General features: G+C 41.6%; 1 protein-coding gene and 1 pseudogene across 1 annotated transcript in view; both read right to left on the bottom strand.

Annotated features, from left to right (window-relative positions):
• ALKBH3 (alkB, alkylation repair homolog 3 (E. coli)) overlaps positions 1 to 9,279 on the bottom strand; it is a 91,261-nt gene that overhangs the window by 21,541 nt on the left and 60,441 nt on the right. The gene's annotated exons all lie outside the window — the stretch shown is intronic.
• On the bottom strand, positions 6,507 to 7,121 carry LOC102821816 (annotated as a pseudogene).

The raw sequence follows: 9,279 nt of genomic DNA, 5'->3' as shown, positions 1-9,279 counted from the left end.
GACTCAATGGTACCTGACAACAACAACAATATGGTTCAGAGTTTTGGAGCTCTGCCCTGAACCCTCTTCACCTGGTATTCTGTGGTATTGCTGATGGCAAGCTTCACTGCGCCTCTACCTTATCCGCCATCAAGCCCCGCCTGCCTCCTCTTTTCTTCTTGATGATCTCTTGCTTCCTTCCTATTTGATGTTATTGATATCATCCCACAACTCTTCTATTTTCAGTCATTAGTGTCTAATGCATCAAATCTGCTCTTGAGGTGGTCTCTAAATTCAGGTGAGAGATGTTCAAGGTCCTATTTTAGCTCTAGTGGACTTGTTTTCATTTTTTTCAGCTTGAGCCTGAACTTGCATATGGGCAATTGATTATCTGTCCCACAGTCTTTCTCAGATCTTGTCTGGGTTGATGTTACAGAGTTTTCCACCACCTCTTCCCACAGATGTAGCCAATTTGATTTCCGTTTATTTCATCTGGTGAGGTCCATGTGTACAGTCGACTCTTATGCTATTTAAAAAAAGTATTTGCAATAAAGTCATTCGTCTTGCAAAATTCTATTATGAGGTCTCCAACTAATTTCTATCACCAATGTCATGTATTCCAATTTCTGATCCTTCCTTTTTGTTTCCACCCTTTGCCTTCCAATCATCAGTAATTATCAATACATTCTGATTGCATGTTTGATCAATTGCAGACTGAAGAAGTTGGTAGAATTCTTTAATTTCATCATCACTAGCTTTAGTGGTTGGGGCATAAATTTAAATTATAGTGGTATTAAGTGGTTTTCCTTGTAGGCATATCACAGACAGCATTGTACTTCAAAACAGATCTTGATACATATATATTTTTTGACTATGAGTGCGACGCTATTCCTCTTCAATTTGTCATTCCTGGCATAGTAAACCATGTGATTATCAGCTTCAAAGTGGCCAATACCAGTCCATTTCAGCTCACTAATGCCTAGGATATCGATCTTTATGTGTTCCATTTCATTTTTGACAACTCACAATTTTGCTAGATTCATACTTCGTACATTCCGTATTACATGCATATGAGGCTACTGATAATACCATGTATGGCTTAGATCAGAGGCACCTTACTCTTTTATGGACCCCTCCAAAGTGCTCAAGAGCAGAGATATCACTTTGGGAACAATTCTTTCTACCTTGTCCCCACGGGCTTCGAAGGCACCATAGTTGGAATGTCGCTATGAGTTGGAATCGACTCAGCTGTAATGGGTTTGGTTCTTGGTTTCTTCCCAAGAGGCCAAGGTCAGTATATGTCCAATACTTTTATTATTCTTATAGCAGATTTTGAAGCAACCAACAGGTGGTGTTAGTTCTTCACAGCTACACAGGGGAGCATTAAGTAACTTCTTTGCTCCCAGCTATACAGAGCACACCAAGAGTTGAGACCAGGACCCCGAGGCTTTCCAGATCTCTTCACCTCTCTTCTGGACAGAACTCAGGAGCTGCTCCATTCATCTGTTTCATTTCCAGTGCAAGGGGTTACTGTGGGTCACTGCAGGATTGATTTTCAGTGCAATACTATGTTGGTGTTTATTATTGTAGAGGTGCTTCTGAAAACCTAACTGTTTACAATGATTTCCCCCAGGACAACCGAAACCTAAACAATAATGAAGTTGCATAAACAGTCTGACTTCCAGGCCCCAACCTCAGACTACAACGTGGTCAAGCACAGGCATAACGTTTACAGGCAGAAGATAGAAGTAATGTTTGAAATAACTTTTGGTTCCAGTGACTGATTCTAACTGTGCCTTTTCTTTTCTCTTCAGTAATAAATAATAAATATTATATTTGCTCTTGACACTCCAGCCAATCAAAGAGCAGTGGGAAGGTTACCCTTCCCTCTGGTGGTCCAGCTCAGCACCCTGAAAAAGTGATGTCAACTAGAGGAGATGTTCTCCTACTGGAGAAGGGAGTGTATCATCCAGGAGATGAGAGGGGTCTCCAAGGCTGCTTGATTCAGGCTGGAAGTCAGTTGTCAGAACAACATTGCCATAGCTCCAAGTAGGCTTCTCTCTACCTACACAATCAAGGGGTATAACGGGAACTTCATCTACAATCATAGACACTAGGATAGGACTGTAAAACAGAGAAAGACACTCATCATACCATGAGGAGAGAATTCAGAAATGAAGATCTTTTAGAACGTTAAACACAGTGCTGGGCAGGGGGTGCTATAGCCACCAGAAGAGAACAACTGAGCACTGTAACCCCAGGAATAATGAGGCAGGAATAAACTAAGCAAATCAGAGAGACTTCAAACTCAAGAGGGAAATATCAGCACTGATTGAAAGTGATGCTCGGCAGATCCACATTTCCTGGAATGTCCCCAAGACCTGAATTGAGTTCTCAAGCAAGAGAAAGTCTCATGCAGACTGCAGCACGCTACATGTGATGTAACCATTAGCCATACCAAAGAGCAGAAAAGGAGGAGTCTTTGCTCAGGGGAAAGTTAGTGTGACTGGGCCACAAAGGAGACAGTGATACACAGTGCGCCCACTGTGAATGGGGATGCTGCTGTGCTGCTTGATATTCCTTCCAACACCCTTGGCTCAGGGAGTGCATTCCTAATGTGCAGATGGGGAAGGGGTAGAAAGAAGGCAGGGGATCCTACCAGGGCAACAGAACTCACAAATGCTCCCTTCGTCTTATCAGACCATGGTGGCAACAGACCCCAGTGCCACCCTTTAACTCAACCAAGAAGCATGGAGACTTTTTGCACTTAGGAAGCAGATAAAAGGCCGGAGGAGCTCACGTGGCTGTGCATGAATACTCAAGTTGATAAATGGGTAAGCAACAGTGGCAGCCCGGGTTGGACTGTTTAGAGGAGAACATTCACGGCCATTAAGCATAGTTAAGTTACCAAAACATATGTCTGAAACCCCTTTGATTTACTCAGGAATTCTTTAAAACAAAGCAAACACACCAAAATAAACCTCATGGCTTAAGATAAAATTTTCCATCTCTGATCCTAGTTAGAAGCAGCTTTTAGGGTAACATCCAATCACCAGCGTGGGTTTTAATTGTGATGGTCTTAGTTTTCTACACACTTGCACCTTACAAGTAGAGGGAGGAGATCCATCAATGCCTAGCAGCAGTCTCATTCTTGCCCCAACTACAGCCAGTTCCTATGCATGCTTCACGCTTTTCCAGGGAATGCTGGGGGCTCCCACACCTCTCACCACCACCTCACCAAGACATTATCCTATTCAGTTCCCATTAGAAAAATGCTATTTAGAGAAGAATATTTATTGGGTCTACTTATTGTTACGTCATTACTCATTACTCATTACTAACCAACCAACAGACTGGAAGCCGAAATCTTTTTCTTTGCGCTGGAAAGGAACACACAATGTACGAGGCCTAGTTGGATTTTTTTTTTTTTTTTTCCCTTAATGTAACCACCTCTTTCTTGTTGTAGAAAAGTATTTGAAAATAACAAACTTTAAAATCATCATCACCATCATTTCTCTTACTAGATTATAAAAGTAAACAAGGTCAACAAAGTCAATGATGTACTTGTAATTACTGCTCAATGTCTGCCTTCCTGCTCTTATAAACTCTACAAGGGTTACCCCAAAAACCAAACCCACTGCAGCCCTATAGAGAGGTTCCAAGGCTGTAAATCATTAATTAAGCAGGAAGCTTTAACTTTCTCCTGTGGAGCGGCTGGTGGGTTTGAACTATCGACCTTGTGTGGTTAGCAGTCTAGTGCTTAACCTACAGTGCCACCAAAGTGCCTTCCATGTTGTCTTCTTCTTTAGAAATATACTCAGTGTATCACACGTATCAAGAAATTTGCAATGAGACTCAATGGGAATACACGCTTTTCTAATAGATAACCATGTTGGTCACTGATAAGGGGAAGTAAGGGAAAAATAGCAATGAAGCTGCGAGCTAAGCCCTCCAACTTTCAATAGACTCCTGTAAACCGTGATGGAGACCTGGTTGGCCAGCACTGCGGCAAGACCTGGGGACTCTTGGGCCCAGAGTCAGTGACACAGCCACAGAGGACTAGAGTGGAGAGTAAAGCATCCAGCTGATAAGAAGAGAGGGCATATGCACAACAACACCCACAATTGCAGATAATACCCACTTGACCTGGCTTCAATGACTGGATGATCAGAGCTCAACTAAAAGAAGAAAGAAGAGGAAAAAAGAGTAATATGATACAATTTGATGAACTTGACCTACACCTATGGATGCAGTAGCTCAAAAGAGGGAATAAATCTTTACTGCAAGGATCATTCCTACCCCCTCCATACACAGAGTCAACAGGGATGGGCAACTTGGACACTGACTACCCAAAATGGCAAGAAGTGACTGGCTTACAAGCTTTCAAGAGGGAAGCTAGATCCAGAGAGCGTGGAGGAAGGTAGAATCTCCACTGAGTAGTATCCAATCTGTCTAGGCAGGGCTGATGAAAGGAAATGCAGATAGGTCTCTTGTGATATGAATAGTGAATAGTTGTTATCAGGACTGATTTGTGAGGGTTGGAAATGTAAAGGTAGACATTTTGTAGCAAGGAGGGGAGTAATTAACTTTGCAGTCTAGGAGCAGAGGTCCCTGGGACCATCAAGGGAGAAGAGCGGAGAGCGGGACCCTACTCAGAGAAGCAGTGATGCCTGAGATGGAAGCAGATAGGATTACATGGAGAGATGGAGCGGCTGGGGACTTTAGACCCGGAGAGGGAGAGGGGCTGTGTGCTGACGACCGGTGGGACAGGCTTGCAGAGTATACCCTTTGGTTGGTTGATGATGCATGGAGGGGATTGTAACCATGGCAATGAAATGATATACGATAGGATGAATGTAAAACTAATGTTCTCCCATGTAAACTATCACATAATTCACAATAAAACATTAAAAATTAAAAAAAAGAAAGAAATTTGCAATGAATTAGCAAAAAGGACCAGGAAAACATTGCGTTCATATAAAACACACAAACATGCATGGGACACCTAATTTAACAGTCAGGTACTTCACATTTTTAGTATCATACTGTAAGCATTTTTCTACATTTTTAAGAATACAGTAATTCTAAAAATATGGTTATGTATTGTTCATTTAAGGAGCTCTGGTAGCGTAGTGGTTACGAATCGGGCTGTGAACCGCAAGGTCAGCAGTTCGAAACTACCAGCTGTTTTGCAGGAGAAAGATGAGGCATTCTGCTCCCGTAAAGATTTAAAGCCTCGGAAACCCTGTACAGGGTCGCTATGAGTCAGAATCGACTCCAAGGCACATAACAACAACAACAATTCAAAGAAGGCAGTATAAAGTTACTGGCAGTAGATCTTGGGCACCATTCCAGAATATCTGTCTAGGATGAGAAGGCAGCAATTGATATTTCCAACAGGACACTAAGACAGTACCTATCTTCTGGACACATTATCAAACGACATAAAGAAAACTACACTGAGGAGTGGATAGCACCTCCTTATCTACTGTGAAGTTCTTTCATCACTGTTGTTGTTAAGTGCCATGGAGTCTTTGAGTCTGCTTACTAGCCTAGTTGAGTATTTTTCACATGCATATCTGTTACGTGCATTTTTTCTGCTGTGAACCCCTGTTCGTGTCCTCTATCCATTGCTCTATGGTTTGTGCTATGGGCTGAATTTTGTGTGTCCCCCAAAGTATGTGTCAACTTGATTGGGTCATGATCTCAGTGGCTTGGCAGTTCTGTGATGATGTAATCATCTGTCCATAGTGTGATGATGTGATGTATCAGCCCTGGTGTTGTTAAGTGCCATAGAGTCGGTTCCAACTCATAGTGACTATATAGGGTTTGCAAGGAGTGGCTGGTGAGTTTGAACCGCTGATGTTGCAATTCAAACCGACCTTGCGATCCAGGACTCCATATTGACAGTCTGATATAATTACCCTGTGTTGTAACACCTCATCTATAATGCTAATGAGGCTGGGTGCAATCTACAGGGTTAGGTTCAATTTTGTGTCAACGTCTCGCAGATAAAAACGAGATTAAACAAGCAAGTTGAGCTCAGAAGGATCTACTGGCACTGGGAAGAGCTGGGAGAGGGGACTGGGGTCCCTCCATTGGGAAGCTCCTAGCTCCAGAGATTTCTAAGGAATGCTGGACCTAGAGATGCAGAAAGGAGACAAGGACCTTTCTCCAGAGTTAGTGCTGGGAATTTGGACTTCTTGCCTCCTCAGCTATGAGAGAATAACTTCTGTTTCTTAAAGCCATCCACTTGTGGTATTTCTGTTAGAGCCATACTAAAGAACTGAGACAATGTGTTTAGGATTTTCTTACTGATACATAATTACAAATACTAAGATATTTACCCTTGTCTATTGTACTTGTTGCAAAAACTTTTCTCAACTGCTGTTTGCTTTTTAATTGTGTGGATGATACTGGCATAGAGTAACTCAAAATTTTTAGTCAACTCTATTGACCTTTCTTTGGCTTTCCTTCATGGTTTTTTTTGTTTTTTGTTTTTCTCGATTAAACATAAAATACCAAGTTTACTGAACTGAAAAGAGAGAAAGTCAGATGAAGTAAGACATAGGAACTTTGTCTTGTAAGAATCAAACATGAGGCTCCATAATCCTCTGGCATCTGCTCAATGTTGCACCTCTGGTTAGAAATCTATATGATAGGAACTCCAAGGATCTTCTGGATTCTTCATTTAAGGTCCTGGTCAACTGTGGCCACAATGTAACACTTGTGCTGAGTTACTCTCTGTACTAAGCAGTCGTAGGTTCCTTGGTGATCCTTAGAGCCACTCGATACTTCTGCCCTAACTTCTCAGTGTCAGCCAGTACACAGTCAGTTATACAAGGGACACACTTGGCATACAGACAGTCCATCACTGATTGTACAAGGTCCAGTTTGGCTTTAATGGAAACGTTGATTAAGGTGGTACCAACCAGGATGTGGTATGGTGGGCCCAGCTTTATGTTACATTGGAAAAACAAACAGGAAAGGTGTTGGGGGACTTCTCTTTCCTTGAGTGCACTGGGATCTGTCTTTTCTTTCTTTGTAGGTTTTAACCTATCTTTTTCTTTAAGCCGCTGAGCTCTGAGACGAAGCACTCCCTTCATGGTCGCATATTTCCTTGTTTCCTTGTGCTTCCCCATGTTCATGCCACACTCTGCCTTCACGGTTTTTATGCCTAGAAAGTCTTTTCCCATCCCAAGAAAAGCTTAATATACAACTGCATTTCTTTCCTTCTGGTTAAAACAAAGTTTATATCTTTGTAAATTTAACTGTAATATACCTGGAGTTTTGGTGGTGTTTTTTCTCTCTCAAGCTTCTTTTTCTAACTATTTCTAGGAACTTATACCAAGGCATCCTAGTAGCCTTTGCAGACAGGAACAACCATGGTATGTGCTCAGGTGTCAGGTATTATGATATGTTGTTGTTACGGAGTTTGACTGATAGGCGACCCTGTACAGGGTTTCTAAGGAGCAGCTGGTGGGCTTGAACTGCCGATCTTGTAATTTGATGCATTATCCTACAGTGCCACACCCCACTATTGCTAATCCTCACTATAACCTGTAAGGGTGGTGATGATACTGTTGCTGTTAATTTACCATTAAATTGATTTTGGTTCATAGCAGCCCATGTGTAGAGTAAAAGTACTCCACAGACTTTTCAAAGACGTGATCTTTCAGAAGCAGATCACCAAGCTGGTCTTCCAAGGTGCCTCTGTTGTTGTTGTTGTTGTTGTTGTTGTTGTTGTTGTTGTTGTTGTTAAGTGCCACTGAGCTGATTCTGACCCATAGCGACCCAGTATAGGGTTTTCAAGGAGCAGCTGGTGAGTTTGAACCACTGACCTTGCAGTTCAAACGACTTTGCTGTCTGACACATTAGTCCACAGCGCCACCCCAGGACTCCCAGGTGTCTCTAGGTGGGTGTTAATTGCCAACCTTTCAGCTAGTAGCCCAGTGCTTAACCATTTGGACTAACCAGGCCTCCATAAGGAAAAGTGATAAAATTCATTTTATCATAAGCAAAGGGACTACCTGTCTGTCTGTCCTATTGTGGCAGTGTACTGCTTGATGGTTTGTATGTTGCTATGCTGCTGGAAACTATGCCACTGGGATCTCCAATACCAGGAGTGTCACCACAGTTGACAGCTTTCAGCAGAGTCAGTCTCCAAACTAAGAACAGCCAACTTCTGAAAGAACTGGCCAGTGAACACTTTGTGAACAGCAGCAATACTGTCTGATAGATCTGGAGGAGGAGTCCCTCAGGTTGGAAGGCCCTTCAAATATGACTGGGAAAGGATGAACTATAAGAGCTAAACCAAAGATTTCCACGGGTAACATGAGAATACAGAGTAGTATAACGAAATGTGCAAAGACCAGGCGTTAGAAAAATAAAAGGGAAGAATATGCTCAGCATTTCTCAAGCTGAATGAACTGAAGAAAATCTCCAAGTCTTGAGCTACAATATTGTAAGATTCTATGGGCAAAATACTGAACATCACAAGAAGCATCAAAAAAGATGGAAGGAATACACAGAGTCACTACACCTAAAAGAATTGGTCAACATTCAGTCATTTCAGGAGGTAGCACATGATCATGAACTGATGGTACTGAAGGAATAAATCCAAGCTATACTGAAGGCATTAGTGAAAAACAAGGCTCCAGGAATTGTCAGAATACCAACTGAAATGTTTCAACAAATGGAGGTACTCACTTGTCTATGATAAGAAATTATAAAGATAGTTACCTGGCCAATTTGATTGGAAGAGATTAATATTTGCGCCTATTCCAAGGAATTAGGTGATCCAACAGAATGCAAAAATTATTGAACAATATTATTAATATCACATAAAAGTAAAATTTTGCTGAAGATCATTTAAAAAATGGTTGCAGGAGAAATGCCAGCTATTTAAGCAGGATTCAGCAAAGATCATGGAATAAGGAGTATCATGGTTGATAACAGATGGATTTTGTCTGAAAGAGAATATCAGAAAGATGCTTATTCTGTGTTTTATTGATTATGCAAAGGCATTCACAGATCATAACAAACTATGGATAATGTTGTGAAGAATGGGAATTCTGGAGCACTTAATTGTGTTCATGAAGAATCCATACATAGACCAAGAAGCAGTTGTTCAAACAGAAAAAGTGGATACTGTGTGGTTTAAAATCAGGAAAGGTGAACATGCTTTAACCACACTTATTCACTCTGTATGCTGAAAAAATAATCTGAGAAGCTGGACTATATGAAAAGGAATACTACGTCAGGATTGGAGGAACACTCATTAAAACCTGTGATTACGCA

The sequence above is a fragment of the Chrysochloris asiatica genome, unplaced genomic scaffold (assembly GCF_000296735.1).
Source record: "Chrysochloris asiatica unplaced genomic scaffold, ChrAsi1.0 scaffold00075, whole genome shotgun sequence".
Taxonomy (NCBI): Eukaryota; Metazoa; Chordata; class Mammalia; order Afrosoricida; family Chrysochloridae; genus Chrysochloris; species Chrysochloris asiatica.
The sequence above is the reverse complement of the archived record's forward strand: the minus strand, read 5'-3'. Positions and strand labels throughout refer to the sequence as shown.